This window comes from Palaemon carinicauda, chromosome 3 (assembly GCF_036898095.1).
Source record: "Palaemon carinicauda isolate YSFRI2023 chromosome 3, ASM3689809v2, whole genome shotgun sequence".
NCBI classification, from domain to species: Eukaryota; Metazoa; Arthropoda; class Malacostraca; order Decapoda; family Palaemonidae; genus Palaemon; species Palaemon carinicauda.
This window is the reverse complement of record NC_090727.1, coordinates 107,454,951-107,474,007: the sequence shown is the minus strand read 5'-3', so window position 1 is coordinate 107,474,007 and position 19,057 is coordinate 107,454,951.

Below are 19,057 nucleotides of genomic sequence, written 5' to 3'. Positions count from 1 at the left end.
TTTATTTTTATATTGGTGCTTTGAAGGCTTAAGGCAACGGATAATGATTACCATTAGACATTACGAAACCCCTAACAATGCTTGGTTCTCACCTTTATCCATGCAAGCTACGAGACGAGTTGAATGCCCTCGAAGTTTAAAGCTTCATGCCGAAGAAAGCTCAAAGTCCAAATTAAGGGAAGTTAGTTCATGTTGAATAACTTCGTCAATGTGGAAACACTTGAATCTCTTAACCCAAACATGGTTAGGTAAAATAGCAGCCCAGCACAAATTCAATGGTATAAAAATCTTGAAGCACCAATCTAGCAGCTCAAATCTTCGTGTCCAAATACTGCCAGTGAAGATATGGACGGTATGGTTTGCTAGGCCAGACTGACTTGGGTATATCCATGAACCTCCCAAGTAAAGAGAAAATGGCGTGATTAGAAGGCTTGTTAGCTAATAAACAAGACTTAAATGGTACCAAGCACATAAATGTAATTCAACTAGTTATTTTAATAGTTTAAGAGAAAAGTCCTCCTTACTTCAATAAATACATATATTAATGAACAAAGGTAAGAAACTTTAATTTCTGTTTAGTCCACGAAAGAGGATGAAGATTTTTCAAGGGTAAAAAATCTTTATCGCTGTAAATGAACATATGAAATTAGAGCAACATTTTTCTTGTTCTTTCCTCACTTATCGTAGCAGCTTTTCTATTAGGCCGCGAAGAAATTGTCTTTCTAACAGCACCAGGAACATTCTTAGTATCACTTTTACAAACTATATCATCAGTAGTATTACCCTCAAGGAAAGGAATTATTTGACTTACATGTAATTTAGTAATCTTTTTAGTTTTCCCTTTCAGTACAGTTACTTCGGTCACCTCTCCCAAATCATTACTTACAACTTCGCGAACTAATCCTAGGGGAAAATTACTCCTTTTAGTATGTTCCTCCTTCACAAGAACTACATCTCCTAGCTTTATCAATGCATGAGAAACCGGACGATACCTGTCCTTTCGGTCAATAACTTGATATAATAGATTACCTAAAAATTCATTATGATAAATATTATTAAGATTTTCTTTAACCTTGCACAACCCCTGGTAACTCCTCTCTATGTCTCTGGAATCAAAATCTGGATCCTGTGGAATGCTCTGCAATTCAGGAATCAAATTTAAGGAAGACAGCTCATACCCTCTGATCAAATGTTCAGGGGTAATTGGTTCAGGAAGAGAATCTTTACTATCATTTCTAACAACTTCCTTAAAAGCTATGGGATGTCTATTAGCAAGATGGATCATATTACATACTAAAAATTCAAAATCCGAATAGGATAAAATGTTATTCTTTATTGCTCCAAAAATTAACCTTTTTGCTATTTTAAGGCACACCTCAACCATAGATCCCAACTGACTAGCACCTTTGCAATATTGTTGAAAGGAAAGAGGGGCAACATTATTTTCTTCAAAATAAAGCAAAGTTTCTGGATCCCTGATAAATGAGGTAATAATATTAGCTCCGGCTACAAGCTGCGATCCCTGATCACTAATGCACAACTGAGGGATCCCATACTCCAAGCAATGCATCTGAAAAGCTCTTAAAAATTCACTCACATTTAAACTTTTAACTATCTTCATATTAATTGCTCTCGACCACGTATAAGTCAAACATAATAACCATACTTTATGTGTCCCACCACTAATTTTAACTGAAAATGGACCAAGATAATCTATAAATATATTGGCAAAAGGTACATTAGGTGGATTACAACGGAAATCTCTATTGGAATTCTGATTAAGTTTTATGTTACGACTATTGAACCGACGACAATGAATACACTGCTTCAAAGCTTTCTTAACAGTAGAAAAATGTTTGGGTATGAAATAATTTCTTCGTAATTCGGTCAATACGGCATAACTACCAGAATGAAGTAATTTAACATGAGCATTCATTATAATAAGTCTTGTGAGATAACTATCATTAGGCAGTAGAATGGGAAACTTGTCATCTTTGTTTAAATACCACTTCTTAAATTTTCTTCTTACTCTAAGCAAACCTTGCTCATCAAAAAATATGTTAAAACTTTGTCACAATAGAAGGAATGTCTTCAATAGGCACAGAAACTTGTCTGAAATATTAAAAAACTTCAGGAAAAAATTTGTTCTGCTCTAAAGATATCAATAAATTAATGGCTTGAGCAAAGTAGGAAGTACTAGAATCATCATTATCACACTTCAACCCTGCTCTTAACTTTCCATTTCTGGACACACATCAAAACTCTCCGATATACTAGCACTAGTCTCCTAAAACTGGAAAACTTGTTAATATCAATGAGAGGCTCCGCACTGGACAAAAGCATAGAAAGACCATGGGAACAATTGCTCTCTTCACCAATTTCAAATGCTGGTATTGTGGCTGATAGCTCTGGAATATTGGCTTCATCCAAACTAGGTCCTGAAAAATAATTTGAATTCATAAGCTGATTATACGACACACATCTTGTCACCAAATCTGCAGGATTTGCCTTACCAGAAACAAATTTAAAAGTAACAGGAAACATTTCACACTTTCTCTGAATATTATGAATCCTGTTGCGAACAAATGTTGTTTGTTTATTCATTTTATCTAGTTTAGATGAAGATGCATCAAGCCAATGTAAAGCACAAATGGAATCTGTATATAAAGTTATATTCACAATCTGTAGAGGCTTCATGCAATGTGACCCAGACAAGTCATTGAAAATTTCCATAGCACATTCTACTCCTAAACCTATTGCATTTAACTCAAGGGCTGGTATCGACTTGCCATCTAGCTGTTTATTAACTAGTCTATTCTTGGCATGAACGAAGCTAAGCTTATTAGTTTCCTTATGAAGCAAATAAAGGACGCATCCATATATATCACGACTGGCATCAGTAAACACTACAATACTATATTTACCATCACGAGGGCCAACAAATCTAGAAATACGTAAAGGTGCTGCTCTGTTACACTGTTTTGAAATATTTTTCCATTCCTTCTGCAACTCCTGAGATAGTATTTGATCCCATCAAAGTTTCTTTTGACACTGTAATTTATGCATAAATAATCTACACCTGTTGAATAATGGCAAATTAAATCCAAAGATATCGAACTGGGAAGCAATAGTTTGCAAAATGGACCTTTTAGTCTTGGCTTCAGCATTTAGATTAATGGGCTTTGTAAATATCTCATCAGAGTACCTATCCTATGTTAGACCGAACAGTTTATTTATTTCAGGAGTGACTACTTTATTCTCTACATCAATTTCATCCTGTAAATCCCTATCATTTGTGACAATCTGTTGAACCTTGAAATTGTATGGCTCAAAAATACATGGAATCTGTTTATAAGCCCAATATAAACTCTCTGAATCATTGATAGTTACAGCTCCATTATCCATATATATATATAAGTGAATATATTGAATGCTTCAATTCAGACAACATTGACTGGTCAGATGCTTGTGCAACTAATATGTAATACAGAGATATCATAAGTTTTTGGGCTGCATCTTAATCCAAACAGAAGCCTAACATTCTTAAATGCAACCATGGAAAAATCTCCCTTACTAACATTTCTGTACCAGTAAAACAGTAATCTAGCTTGGTCAGCTTCACTTAAAGCAAGCATATCAAACACCTTCTGCAAATCAAAAACTAACAAATTCTTATCAAACCGTAAATTAAGGAAAGATGATGACAATTTCTGATTCAAAATAGGTCCTGAAAACATACACTGGTTATGTGATAAAGATTTGCTTTTAGAAGATTCCTTGAGATTGGACAAAAACACTACCCTACATTTAGTCGACTCTCTGTCTGGCTTAAAAATAGGCATATGAGGCAAAAAAGAGAAGTAGGGATGTTCAGCCTTGTAAACCTCTAAATCATATATTGGCTCAATGATACCCAACTTAATCTGCTCTTTAAAAGTTTGATCAACTAATTGTAAATGATCTTCATTCTTCATGAGCTTCTTAAGGTTTGACTGTAGTATGAGCTTAGATAACACCTCATTTTTTGAAAGTAAATGAGACCCTTTGGTATTCCATGACAAAGGAACTTCTATCCTTCCGTCAGATCTTCTACTAATCTGTTTTAAAATAAATTCAGTTAACTTTTCGTCAAGGTCTGTATTAGTTCCACAATAATTCGTTTGATCATAATTCAAGAAATACTTGCACTCAGATTCGAGAATTTGATCAGTGGCACGCTACAATTGTCCCTTCAAAATATCACCCTTATCATTAAGGACTGAAAAAAATGTATTAATAGTAAACCCTGATAGGTAATTCTCTTCCAAAATATCAACACTATTGCTAAGAAAAAATGAATTGCTATAAACATGGATATTAGAACCATTAGCTTCCTTACTTACTGATAAACCAGCTCCCAATCCCCCATCTGTACCTCTGAAATTGGCAAGCAAAGCTTCAATATTACCAGTGAGCATTATTCCTACCTTAGATTCAATGTACACAGAGGGACTCACATTACCAATCACTATCTCTTTTCCCGTTAAGCAACTGAAAGAATCTGTGCCCAGCAAAAGATGCACATTATCAATTTTCCTCAAATTACTATTCAACAATTTATCAGCAAGAACTAACCCTTTACTATGCACAGCTTCAACAAGTTCACCAAGAAAGGGTAAAGCCTGCCTGACACTTGCGTGCATTTTTGCCACGCACTGGCACGCATTGATGCGCGCCAGTGCGTGCCACTTTGTGGCACGCACTGGTGTTTTTCCCGCACTGTTCACGACCAGTTCACTCCAGTTCGCGCATCGTTCACGCGACGTTCACGCAATGGCACGAATTGGCACGCGTAGTTCATGAGAAGTTCACGACACGTTCACACGAGTTCCCTCATCATTCCGCATCGTTTTCGCATCGTTCACGCCAGTTCACGCCTGTTCACGAATTGGCCACTCCATATAAAAACGGGGCTTCTCCAACCCGAGGACATTCTTGGATTGGCTTCAGAAGAGACAACAATGCTTTCTGTCAGAGACACCATTGCATTGAGAAGAAGAAACGTATCTTTTTCGTTTGTATTTTTTGTTGCCCTTTATTTTTGTTTCAATAAGAAAGCATTTGATTTTCATATAAATAGCTGACATAAAATATGTACAAGTATTAAGAAAGCATTTTATTTTAACATTAAAAGCAGCAAACATGAAAAGTTTTTAGGCTGTTGATTTTAAGGTAATAGAGAAAAAAAGTGTGTTGAAATAAGAAATCATTTTATTTTTGCATTAAAACAGCAAACAGAAAAAATTTGTTTTGCCCTTCATTTTAAGGTAATAAAGAAGAATAAGTATGTTGATGAAATAAAACATCATTTTATTTTTACATTCAAACAGCAAACTTAAAAATTTCTTGGGTTTATTTTTCAGTTCATTTTTATTTAAAACAAAAGTTTTGGGTCTTGATTGGTAATAGAGGAAAATAAGTGTGTGCATGAAATAAGACATCATTTTATTTTTACATTCAAACAGCAAATATAAACAATTATTAAGTTTATATTTTTCTTTCCTTTTCATTATTTTTTTTCGTTTCCTTTTTGTTTCTCTTCATTATAAAGTTATAGAAATAGTTTGAAATAAGACATCATTTTATTTTTACATTCAAACAGCAAATATAAAAATTTATTTGGTTTATTTTTCTTTCCTTTTCATTAATTTTTTCGTTTCCTTTTTGTTTCTCTTCATTATAAAGTTATAAAAATAGTTTGAAATAAGATATAATTTTTTTTCACATTAAAACAGCAAATATGAAAATTTATTAGGTTTATTTTTCTTTCCTTTTCATTAATTTTTTCGTTTCCTTTTTGTTTCTCTTCATTATAAAGTTATAGAAATAGTTTGAAATAAGATATAATTTTGTTTCACATTAAAACAGCAAATATAAAAATTTATTAGGTTTATTTTTCTTTCCTTTTCATTAATTTTTTCGTTTCCTTTTTGTTTCTCTTCATTATAAAGTTATAGAAATAGTTTGAAATAAGATATCATTTTTTTTTCACATTAAAACAGCAAATATAAAAATTTATGAGGTTTATTTTTCTTTCCTTTTCATTAATATTTTCGTTTCCTTTTTGTTTCTCTTCGTTATAAAGTTCACGCCACTTCCTGCATCGTTCACTCCAGTTCACTCCAGTTCACGCCAGTTCCCGCACTGTTCACTCCAGTTCACTCCAGTTGGCGCATCGTTCACGACTATTTCACGGCCATTTAGTGCGTGCCAATTCGTGCCACAAACTTTAAACATTTCAAAGTTTTGGGCCCGCATGGCACGCATTGGTACGCTCTGGCACGCGAGTTCCCGCACTGTTCACGACATTTTCACGGCTCGTTCACGCGAGTTCGCGCATCAATGCGTGCCAGTGCGTGCCACGAATGCGTGCAAGTGTCAGGGGGGGCTTTACTCCAAATTAATGCTTATCTCCGGAACCACAATTGCCAAAATATGCTCCACTGAATCTCCAATCCTAAGAGGAATCTTAATAACTTTAGTACAGTACCTTTTACTCTCATTAAAACCCTTGACAGTGAGCTCAATGTTTGAGTGAACAATTTTAAACTTGTGTGAATTTGCTAATCTAGCAGACACAAATGTACTCTGAGAACCGCTGTCCTTCAAACCCCTATAGACACTATCATTGCCCTCAAGAGCAAAAGTAAATGTGGGCAATATGGAATTCGTCGAATACTGTTGTGTTATAGCAACTCCACTGCTAGCCTCCTGTTTGGCATTAGAATTAGTCAAGAGATGATCCACCCCATGCAGATTCTGGCACACAAAGGAAACTCATGTGATAAGCATTACAATTTATGCAACACTTTTTAAACCTAAACCTACACTCGCTAGACATATGGTTTAACATTCCACATTTTACACAACCTCCGAAAGACTCAATTATGTGAACTTTTTCTGCAGGAGTAGAGAATTTCTGACATTTATTAACATAATGATTAGTTTCCTTATTATCACTTCTACTACAAAGGAGACAGTTTGGTACAGAAGATTTACGTTCCATTACTTTAGTTTTAATGGCCAAACTATCAGTACTGTCTTTAACAGGAGTATTTCAGAACTTATTTCTGAACTTAATCTCTTAAGGAGTTTTAAATTTCGTACTTTCGTACCTCTCACTAGCATTGAGAAAATTATCAAGAATATCATCCAAAGAGGGGTGAGTTTTCGTGGTGATTTGAACCAAGTGACTCTTGAAATTATCATTAATACCACGCCAAGCAAAAAACCTTGTAAACTCATTAGCATCAATTTTTAACGTCCTAACAGCCTCACAAATAGTTCTCAGATTTGAGATAAATATTAAAGGATCATCCTTCTCTCCAAGCTTAAGATTCAACAATTTCTGGATGGCAGAATTTATTCTAGCTTCTTTAGAAGCAAAAGCTGAAACCAACAACTCCTTGGCATCTTTATAAGATTGCCTGTCAGCTTCCAAGCTATACAACAAATACTTAGCCCTACCATCAATTTGCTGTTTTAGTAAAAGCAACAAATCCCTATCTGGATAACTAAATGCACTGGTTGTGTTTTCAAACTCGGTTATGAACCTTAAAAAATCTTCCCCTTCTCTACTACTAAATTTTGGAAGAGGAGCTGTGGGCTGCTTAAGCAAGCTTCTAGCAGTATCAGTTACATTAGAACGAGGATTTGCAGAAACATCAAGCAAGGGCAATAACCTTTCAATTTTATCCAAATAATCTTGACATGAATTTAATTAAAGTTTCCAAATCAGCCTCAACTACAGTTTCTCTATTAAGAAAATTAGTCAGCTATAATTTTACTATCGAGATCAGACAACTTTTCCTTATAGTGTAAGAGAATAGCTCTCTCAGACAAACGCTCAGAAGCATTAAAGGAATCATAATTATTAACATTATGAAAACATTCAGTGACCTTTTTCCTAATAGTCTTCCGCTGACCTACAAATATCTGTAACTTATTCATATTTAACAAATATAACGAGCTAGAAAAGAAAATTGATTATTGAACTTTGAGCAACCCTCAAACACAAGAATTTTACTCCGGCAAATTCAGCAGTCTCCATCAAAGCCCCACGTTGGGCGCCATAAGCTGAAATTTGAACATCTACAATGGTAGTTAGGAAAACTCTTCAAAACAATTCACCAAATTTATTATAAACATCTCAGAGAAGTAAAAATGCTATAAATTGTCTATTCCGATTGCTTGAAGGTGGTTATATCTAGGGGTAATTTCCAAAATACTTTCAGCTTTTCCAACCTCACCTGTATAAACAACAAAAAGGAATATATCAAGATACAATAAAAGAAAGGAAATTATATAAATTCAATTTGAACAAAGTATATATAAATAAATGGTAAATTGCATATATAATCTATATAAACCTGATAAGCAATTACCGATAATGTTGGAAGTGCTCGCCAATGTAAGAAACCGGGAATTTATCCTCGGACGAAGCCACTTCAATTAAACATATGGATAAATGATATCCTGGAAAATGAAATACATTTCGACATCAAACAATATCCTGAAGCTATAAATATAAGCAATATAATTTTGTATAATGTATTTACTATAACATTCATCCTTCGAATTAAATCTAATATAAAGTCTTACCAATAATATAGATACGAAAGATGAACGCAGGCTGATAACCCAGGACGACCTAGCTTCACCAATTATACCTAAGCAAAAGTATTGTACAAATAGACCAAATTAATATGAGGAGCTAATATAAAAATTAGTTTAATAATACACAATATATATATATATATATATATATATATATATATATATATATATATATATATATATATATATATATATATATATATATATCAGAGAGGAAGGAATTTATTTTTATATTGGTGCTTTGAAGGCTTAATGCAACGGATAATGATTACCATTAGACAATACGAAACCCCTAACAATGCTTGGTTCTCACCTTTATCCATGCAAGCTACGAGACGAGTTGAATGCCCTCGAAGTTTAAAGCTTCATGCCGAAGAAAGCTCAAAGTCCAAATTAAGGGAAGTTAGTTCATGTTGAATAACTTCGTCAATGTGGAAACACTTGAATCTCTTAACCCAAACATGGTTAGGTAAAATAGCAGCCCAGCACAAATTCAATGATAAAAATCTTGTAGCACGAATCTAGCAGCTCAAATCTTCGTGTCCAAATACTGCCAGTGAAGATATGGACGGTATGGTTTGCTAGGCCAGACTGACTTGGGTATATCCATGAACCTCCCAAGTAAAGAGAAAATGGCGTTATTAGAAGGCTTGTTAGCTAATTACTTAGCTCGTAGTAAGCAAGCAGGACTTAGATGGTACCAAGCATATAAATGTAATTCAACTAGTTATTTTACTAGTTTAAGAGAAAAGTCCTCCTTACTTCAATAAATAAATATATACATATACTAATAAACAAAGGTAAGAAACTTTAATTTCCGTTTACCTACATGGCTGAGGACTATGCAGCATGGAGTATATGATGATGAATGGAGAAGTATAGAATAAAAAGCTCAAGATAGAGACGACTGGCGAAATTTAACCTAGGCCCTTTGCTAAATACGCGTAGGCAGAGATGATGATGACCAATAAGCGAAAATATTTACGTTTATATTGTATCGGTGAGTGTTTACCCATCAGTAATGTCTTGGACCCATGTATGTTTTTCTTTATTTAATTCAGATTAGATACGGTTCTCAATATGACTCAAAAGCCAAGGAATGGAAAATATGCTGATAAAAATTGGACCCAATAATACTCAAAGTTACATGCTGCATCCTAAGGATCATGAACAAAAAACCCAAAGGAATAAGAAGCAAATTGTATAAAAAAGAAAACTCGTTAAAATATAAAAATGTTCCAGTGATTTTGAGCCTATCGTGTCTTTAGTTCTACTTTAGCATTGTTGAAACCTACTGCCCTTTCCCATTGTCTTAAAATTTGCAAGTTACATTTAAATAATTTAACCAAAAGTAATTTAATCAAACCATTTACAGAGTGCTTCTTGAAAAAAAAAATCAGTACTCAATATTACTAATGTATATTTAAATAACTCGCATTACTATACTAAGCATAAAAAAAAAAAAAAAAAAAAATAGCATTCGTCTTCGGTAAATAAGTTTTTTTTCTCGGAAATTTCTAGAAAAGCTAATTGATTTTGGATAGTTTATCGTTGAAATTTAAAATTACAGACGAATTAAAAAAAATCGAAATCATTAATTCGACCCATTAATGCACATTCAATTTAATTTATGTTTGAACTAGACTTCTTGATTATGTCCAACGTATCATAGAGCATTTCGATGTCTGAATCGAATTTAAATGTTTTCAATGCACGCCTTAGAATTTCCAATTGATTCCAGCTCACAGCGATTGGAATATGCCATCATCCATTATTCATTGGTTTCGATACGCCGTTTTATTATTGTGGTTTATTCTAGGTGAAATTGTTCCGTGTTCACATTTCTCGTAGAGTCAATTTGATTTGAATTTGGGAAATAAAAATATAGAGATTTAGTTGTTCAAAACATAGCAATTTATATAAAAAAAGATTCTTAAAAAAATGCTTGAAGTTAAAATAGCTAGAACTGCTAAATTTTCTTTAACAAAATTAATAGTTAATACCAAAAGGCAATAGATAATGGAAGGCGACTGTTGCTATTTGAGAAAAGTTATCAAACACATTACCAAAACTACCCTGAGGAAAAGGGTTATAGAAACACTACATGGTCGTGCTTTGAATAAAATTGTATTTACATGAACTGATACCAATGGTGTGCCTTCCTCTACAAATTTATAACTTTTACTGGCTATCAATAAGGCAAGACCATGAAAATACAATGAGATTAAAATGTAAATTCGAAGCATTGCATTTAATTACTATTATTCCTCAATATATTGGAAGTTACCTCGGATTGCCAAAATTTTCTCGACTGTGAAATAAGAAATATCACAGATAATTCAGCATTCCATTTTCTGTCTGAGAATAAAAGTGAAACTGGTATTTTTGCCCTTCCTGTAGGTCACCTGCGACACCTTATATGAACTATAAGGATGGTGTCTGTTGAAGTGGTATCTTATAAGAAAACAAAGAAATCGCCTGACAAAATAAAAGGAAATGGGAAAGATGCATAAAGTTATGCCAACAAAATTAACTATTGGTACTAATAGGTGACATATACATTTATACATGTGCGCTAATACTCGCATCTAAAATGACACATGAAACATAAAACTATTTTCAGCGTGCGTTTACAGCTCCCATTTCTGCTCAATTAGTTTCCGTAATAAATAAATAAAAAAAAAAAAAAAAAAAAAAAAAAAAAAAAAAAAAAAAAAAAAAAAACAGAGCCTTTGATATGGTGCACACGGCTATTACATTACCGTGAGAATATCTCCGGATAAAACGAAATACCGAAGGCAAAATAGTATTGCAAAATATCGTTCATATAATTTTTTTCCCAATAAATAAGCTACATTAATTTCTGTAAACTGATCCAGGTATTTCTCAAAAGCCAATGAAACTGAAAAAATTCCTTATAGATCACAGTGATACGATGTTCAAATAACAAAATACCACAAGGAATATTAGAAAAAAAAGTTTTGGTCTATCCAATATAAACTAATGTTTAATGTTCCTTGTAGTAAAAAAAAAAAAAAAAAAAAAAAAAAAAAAAAATTATTGCGCGTATAAATTGCACTCTGCTGTGGTGTTCTTTGTCATCAAAAATTTTCTGCAATATCCTCCAAATCTTATACCTGGACTCCTTAGGCATGACCTTCACTAAGCGTGAAAAATCCTTACTTCTCCACCTAGTTAATAAGCATGAAAAACCGCAAGAACAAACTCCGAAAACATGTGAAAATTCATCCTTTACTTAAGCAAAACAAAGCCGCCTATCATTTATTATATCATCACTAGTTTTATTGCTTTTCCTTAATTGCCACTTCTTTAGTTTTTATGTGAAAAGATCTTGCAAAGGAAGTTCAATGTGTTTTTATCCTTTCCTATAGATTTTTCAGGAAAATAAAATTTCACTAGAACGACAATTTCGACGTATCTGTTTTGGCATTTTTAAATCCATTCCAAACTTTGTTTTATGATCTGTACAATCAGAATTTTTGAACGAGTGGTCAATATTGATCCTCAAAAGGAAACTCTGTCGTTCAAACTCATTCCTTGACCACCTCAGAGTCAATACACGTTGGACTACCTGATCTAAGAAACGAGGGCTGAGTCTAGCTTGAACTTCATTCACGTAACCTTTTAAGAAAAAGGCATCACCAAAGACCACAAACACATTAGTGCAAGGTTGAAGTACTGTTTATTGAAGTTAAACCCCCACCCGGTGTGAAGGTGCAAATATAATTTACAATAGAATTATGATCTTTTTTATGTGTGCACGTGTACTGTATGTGCAAAATATGATCACAGTTTCCTGTACCAAAAGACCAAGTAATCGAAGTCATTGTATACGCGTTTTGAGGTTTTCTAGTCCCTTCTAATCCTTTTATTTATTCCTGGCATATGTGATTCTCTCTCTCTCTCTCTCTCTCTCTCTCTCTCTCTCTCTCTCTCTCTCTCTCTCTCTCTCTCTCTCTCTCTCTCATTTCATTTGTATAAGGAATTTGGACCATATAGCCTGGTGCTGCGATCGGGGTAGCCATTCAGTACTTAGGTACAACAGGGGGAAATAGCCCCTTAATTGCTGTATGAAGTAAAAATTAAGAGAGGTTGGACAGCAAAATGGAGAAAAGTTAGAAAAAAAGGTGGTAGCGTGGAAGAAACACAAGTGAGCGGAGCTAGGACTGAAGTGACGCTGCAATGACCAATTTGTAGCCTCTTTAGCAAGTTCTATAGAGTATAGAGAGAGGTGCACTGTTAGCACTAACCATATATATTCTCTCTCTCTCTCTCTCTCTCTCTCTCTCTCTCTCTCTCTCTCTCTCTCTCTCTCTCTCTCTCTCTCTCTCAAATTACTTATGAGTAAGTTATGCTTTAAAAATGGCATTTTTAAATTTTTAATCATACATTTTCTCAAAAGTACATAAGTAAACCTAAGATTCTGTTGGCTATGAAGTTCTTTCAAATACTTTTAAAGAACTTTGGTGATATATGCCATTCACAATTGATGAAGGAAGAAAGCATAAAAGGATGAAGATGGATGCAGGGCTTTTCTTCTTATACTTAAAAATTATCAAATACTAATAACCAATCTGCAAAACAGATTACACTCCAAGACAAATCTAAAAAATAACTAAAACATTAAATGATCAAAACACTTGAAACCTATAAAGAAACTTCCGCAAGCAACGGCCTGGAAAATGTTTAAGCGTATTCCATTCAACCAAACTCTCCGGACCTTTTCCTTCAATACTTGAATAGGAAAGAAAAGGGTATCCAGATTACAAGAGTTAAAAACAATCCACTCAATTTCCTCCCTAATCCAGCAACCAGCCAGCGTATGCTTATTTTTCATATGCTCCCCTGCAAGACGTAAAGATGCCTGGAATTCCCTTTACTGCGTTTTGCTCTTTGCATGGTATGTAGGTTGCAGACCAGACACAGAGATAACAGGCTGTGACAAAGAATGTTTCTAGTTCTTAGCAACAGGTTGTCTATTTACCTTCCCTTAATATCCCTAATGGTGAGAGCACAAGGAATATATAATCTTGGAAGCATGACTATTCTAAGAATCTTTCTTGGGATTACCAGACTCACCATTTCTGCTGCTATTAACAAACTATTTTTCTTTCTTCTTCCTTTGATTGTTCTATTTTTTTTTTTTTTTCAGTTTCGTTGTGTAACTTAGAGTAACGTATAAATACTCTCACTCGAATATCACTAAGGTCGCCATCTTAATGTGTTATTCTGATTTCTGATATGTTAAGGTGTTGGGTACAGTGAATACATATATACAACATATATATATATATATATATATATATATATATATATATATATATATATATATATATATATATATATATATATATATATATATATATCGTGCTAGGCGTTATATCTTGGCAATTCAGGCTTGCCAACGGGTTATTATTATTATTATTATTATTATTATTATTATTATCATTAGCTAAGATGAAACCCTAGTTGGGAAAGCAATTTGCTATAAGTCCATGTGCTCCACAAGGAAAAATAGCCCAGTGAGGAAAGGAATAAAGAAAAATAAACGATATGAACAATAATTAGAAATTAATAAGATAAAACATATTTCATATATGAACTATAAAAAGACCTATGTCAGCCTGTTTAACACAAAGACATTTACTGTAAGTTTGAAGTTTTGAAGTTCTATCAATTCAACAACCCGATTAGGAAGATAATTCCACAAAGTGTTCACAACTGGAATAAAACTACTAAAATACTGTGCAGTATTGAGCATCATGATGGAGAAGCCCTGACTATTAGAATTAACTGCATGTCTATTATTACGAGCAGGATATAACTGACCGGGAAAATCTGAATGTAAAGAATGATCAGAATTATTGAAAATCTTATGCAACACGCATAACGAACGAATTAAACGATGGTGCCAGAGATTTATATCTAGATCAGGAATAAGAAATTTAATATACCGTAAGTTCCTGTCCAACAAATTAAGATGAGAATCGGCAGCTGAAGACCACACAGGAGAACAATACTCGTAAAAAAAGGTAGAATGAAGGAATTAGAACACTTCAGAATAGATTTATCACCGAAAATCTTAAAGCGGATGAGCAACCGGATGGAGTAACGAGAACATTGGGTGTAAAGGAAATGCCCCCCCCCCCCCCCCCAATCTCGGTGAAGTCACTGGCAGCCGGGCGACGGATTGGGTTTAAGGCGATAAACAAGATGTCTTCAGCTTCTCGATGCCTGTCGGATGATCTTGCTGGAATTAGTATGAACCGGCAGGGATCACTGACCTTAGTTAGACAGGAACTGGCTATCCTTTGATGAATATAGCCAATGAATCCTCTATGGATTTAGTCAGTCTATGGAAAGAGAAAACGACAGAATGGCCCCAGTCCCGGGCGTAGCGGGGTGTTAAGAATCTCCCGGTTTATAAATACTAACGAAAAATGGAAAATTGGTAACTGGAATGTTAGAAACATGAATCAGTTTAGGAAGCTACAAGTGGAGAATCAATTCATTAAATATAGTTTGGATATCTTGGCCCAAAGTGAAACACGTTGTAAGGGGACTGGTGAAGAAATCTTACATCAAGGGAATATATGAATCTATTCAGGAAGAACAGATATCGTTGGAAGAGAAGGGATAGGTATGATAACGACTCAAAAGCAGAAAAGGCATTAACGGAATGGAGATGTAAATTGTAGATTGTTACTTGCAAAGTTTAAATCAAAGCACTGCAATGTGAGAATTATAGTTTGTTATGCACCAATATATAATTCCCACGGAGAAAGGAAAGGTGAATACTATGAAGAACTGCAGAGTGTAATGGATGAGATCCCAGAGAGAGATATGAAAATTGTGATTGGTGACTTCAATACTAAGTTGGAAGGAATAATCAAGGTATAGAGAATGAAATGGGTGTTGAGGGTCTTGGTGAAGTTGCAAATGTAAATGGAAATTTTTCAAGTTTTTGTTCAACAAACAATCTTGTTATTGAAGGTACTCTTTTCCAGCACAAGAACCTCCACATATATACATGGACTTCACAATGTGGCTACAAAAATTAAATAGACCATAAAGCTATTAACAAGGAAAGAGGGAGGACTCAGATACTGATAGTAATCACCAGCTCCCCATTGCCCAGCTGAAATTAAAATTGAAATCACGCAACAGAAATATAGATAGAATACCTAGGTTTGATACAACTAAGCTTTTAGAAGATTGAGCACAGAGAAACATTTACAATTGAATGTAGGAATCGATTTGCAGTCTTGGATACTTTGAGAGAGAAAGAGCAGACCATTAATGAAGAATGGTGTGAAATTAAGAACATACCTCATGCAGTTACAAGAAGAAAAGCATGGATATCAAATGATACGTGGGGTACTACAAAAAGGAGGCAAACACAAAAAACGATTGTTGAAAGTTTTCGAGGAAGTAATAAAAATTACAAGATAGGGCATGCCAAGTATTCCAGCATTGATAAGTAGGGTCGAAGGAAAAGTCAGGTAAAACTGGAGAAAATATTTGTACGGAATTTTCTACGACCAGCATTATTAACATTTTTCACAACGAACGCATGCATTTTTAATGTTTACTTTTGACTACTTCAAAATCTCTATATCAGTGAGCTTTGGAGTTGGAATGTTCATGTAAGAAACTAACTTTTCACAAATAGGGGACTTACGGCGAAGAGCTAAAATCTAATGAAAAAAAATTAAGCCCGGTGCGAAAATGAACAAATTCTACATACGGAAGCCAGTATGAACTATCAGCTGAACCATTATAGCCTTGGGCTTTTCTCGTATAAAATGTGCAAATGGCAACAGCTAATACTTTACGTAAGTCTTTACAAGTATTTTACAGCCAATGAAGTGTAACTAAACAAGAAACAGTTTGGTACAACTGTATACATGTATCTGTTACAGCATTCGATCGTTTTAATTGGATCTGAAATACGAATGTTAATTGACATGGTCCGAGTCTTCCATCCTTGTCAGTCAAATGACTTCATGATTACTGGCTAATTAATTAAAGGTCTGCGATAATTCTTGCCCCGTACTACTTCCAAGGAGGATCCATATAAACTAGATCGACACAGAATGTGACCGAGTTCAGTTCTAGTTGAAGTATAACCTGTTGCGCGGAATAATGAAAGAATGCAGAGGCATAACAAATAACACATCTACGGCAATTACTGATGCCACGACAAAAGAACTACGACTATGCGATATAAGATTTTTTTTCTTTTTTCTATTCTGGTATGCCGCACATTTTGATACTATGTTAATGAAACCGTCGTCACTGTCATAAGTAAGTCATTTAAAACCCTGAAGCTTCCGGAATTGGTATAATCATGTGTCCATGTATGAAGCGTCGCACTCAAACTTAGATAAACTGCGAGCTACAATTTCAGTATATTTTTCACGGACATGCATAAACACAATCAGTGTTCTTATCACAATTCTCTTGGAGTTTTATTTCTGGAATTTAGACATCACGACACTGCTCTGAGGCCGAGGAGACCATTCAGGACCGAGGTGTACCAGAGAAACTCCTGCAGTTGTACTATTAAGTAAAAGTTAAAAAAGGCTGAACAGCAAGACGGAAGAGGGAATGGAGGTAAAGTAGACTAAAAATGGGTGCTGATTGGGACCAAAAGAACCCTGCAAGATCCTTATATAATGCCTCTCATGACGGTAAAGTTGTGAGGAAAGGATAGGGATCGTCTAAACTAGTACTGTACCTCTTGGGTACAAAAGACACCACACCAGTTTGAATGTTATTTCTGTGAGTTGGTAATAATTAGGTCAGGAATTCATTAATTGCAATTTATTCCGCCTATTTTTTTTATGGAAAATAATTATTTTAAAGCTTTGGAGAGGATATTAATATATTCCTATATATTAGGGACATATCATTATTGCAACTATTTTGTTTATCTTCTTCTCCTTCATACATTTGAAAGCTAATTTGGGAAGAATTCAGGGCTAAGAATCCGGTACTGTAGAGGATAGGTTTTTAAAACGCACTATTGTCTTGATAAACTCCATTACCCCTTATTCTTCTCCTCTCTATATCTCTCCTATATGCATTTTCATAACCCTTTTAAAATCTTCAGTAACTAATGAGGTAAAAAGTCATTACTTAACCCTCTGACATTCTCCTTAAAATGATCTTTGCTTCCATGCATTATTAAGTTTCCCTTCGAGGGGAAACATCCTCTCTTCACATTGTCATTCTTTTTTTTCTCTCTCTTTTCGTGGAACACAGCAGCCTTCATTATCTTCAAGGGAGTCCTGGTTAGAGCCTCTTGGGTACTCTGTTCTTTTGAGTACTTGAGCTTGAGGTACCGGGGAATAACTGCTACTAGAATTCCCATTAAAATCATTATCGGTATTGAGGTTCTTATACGCATACATAGCTCCTGTTATCGGGTTTCCATAATCACATTTATCTTCCCTTTTTTCGAGTTTAAATAATGTTAATTAAATATCCGTTTACAATCAAATCAAAGACAGCATCAACCTTATCAATTATTATTGTTATTGCACCAAGCTGAATAGCTTTCCAGACGAGAACATTATAAAAACATTCTTTTCGGCAGACTTCAATTAAAAAAAATAAGAGTTAATTTCCCTGATGAGATTAAACAGTAACAGTTTGCTTGCGTAAACTAAAGAGTTCTTGGGTCTCTCTCTCTCTCTCTCTCTCTCTCTCTCTCTCTCTCTCTCTCTCTCTCTCTCTCTCTCTCTCTCTGCCTTGTACTCCTTCAAAGATTAGGATTCAAAGACTCGGCAATTTAATTAACCATTTTCTAATATTTGCAACTTGCAAGTTCGGAGAATAGTCCTTAACCAAAAAAAGTTTTTCTTTTTTTTTAAATTGGGCCTGGAAGTGTGTTCCCTCTGCAAATGAATTACATGATGAATTCGTAATCACACTCAATGTACTATATGTATGCTGTCTGATAACTAACTTTCAGACCTGATATTATCATCACATATTAGATAACGTGTAAGATAGAAACGAACCTCTTTACGTCATGCTATATTTGAACCATTTGCTTATAAATGTTTGAATAGCTATTATTTTTTCTGTACTACTAAAGATAAAAAAGGCAACACCCTCGAATTCTTGCCAGTTTGTTATGAAACGACAGCCCTTCCTGTTCTTCTCACACCGAAATAGGAGTGAGATTATAACACTTTTAATGGATTTCTTTAGGGATGACAAACTTCGCTCTAAAAAAAGATAAGACGATGACCCAACTTTTCCAAACTTAAACAAGATTATTAACACCATCAATGTGCAATATTCGGCAAAAAACATCAGTTAAGAAATAAAATCTAAATAAGTTCATATCATTAGATTCAGTGGCATTCTT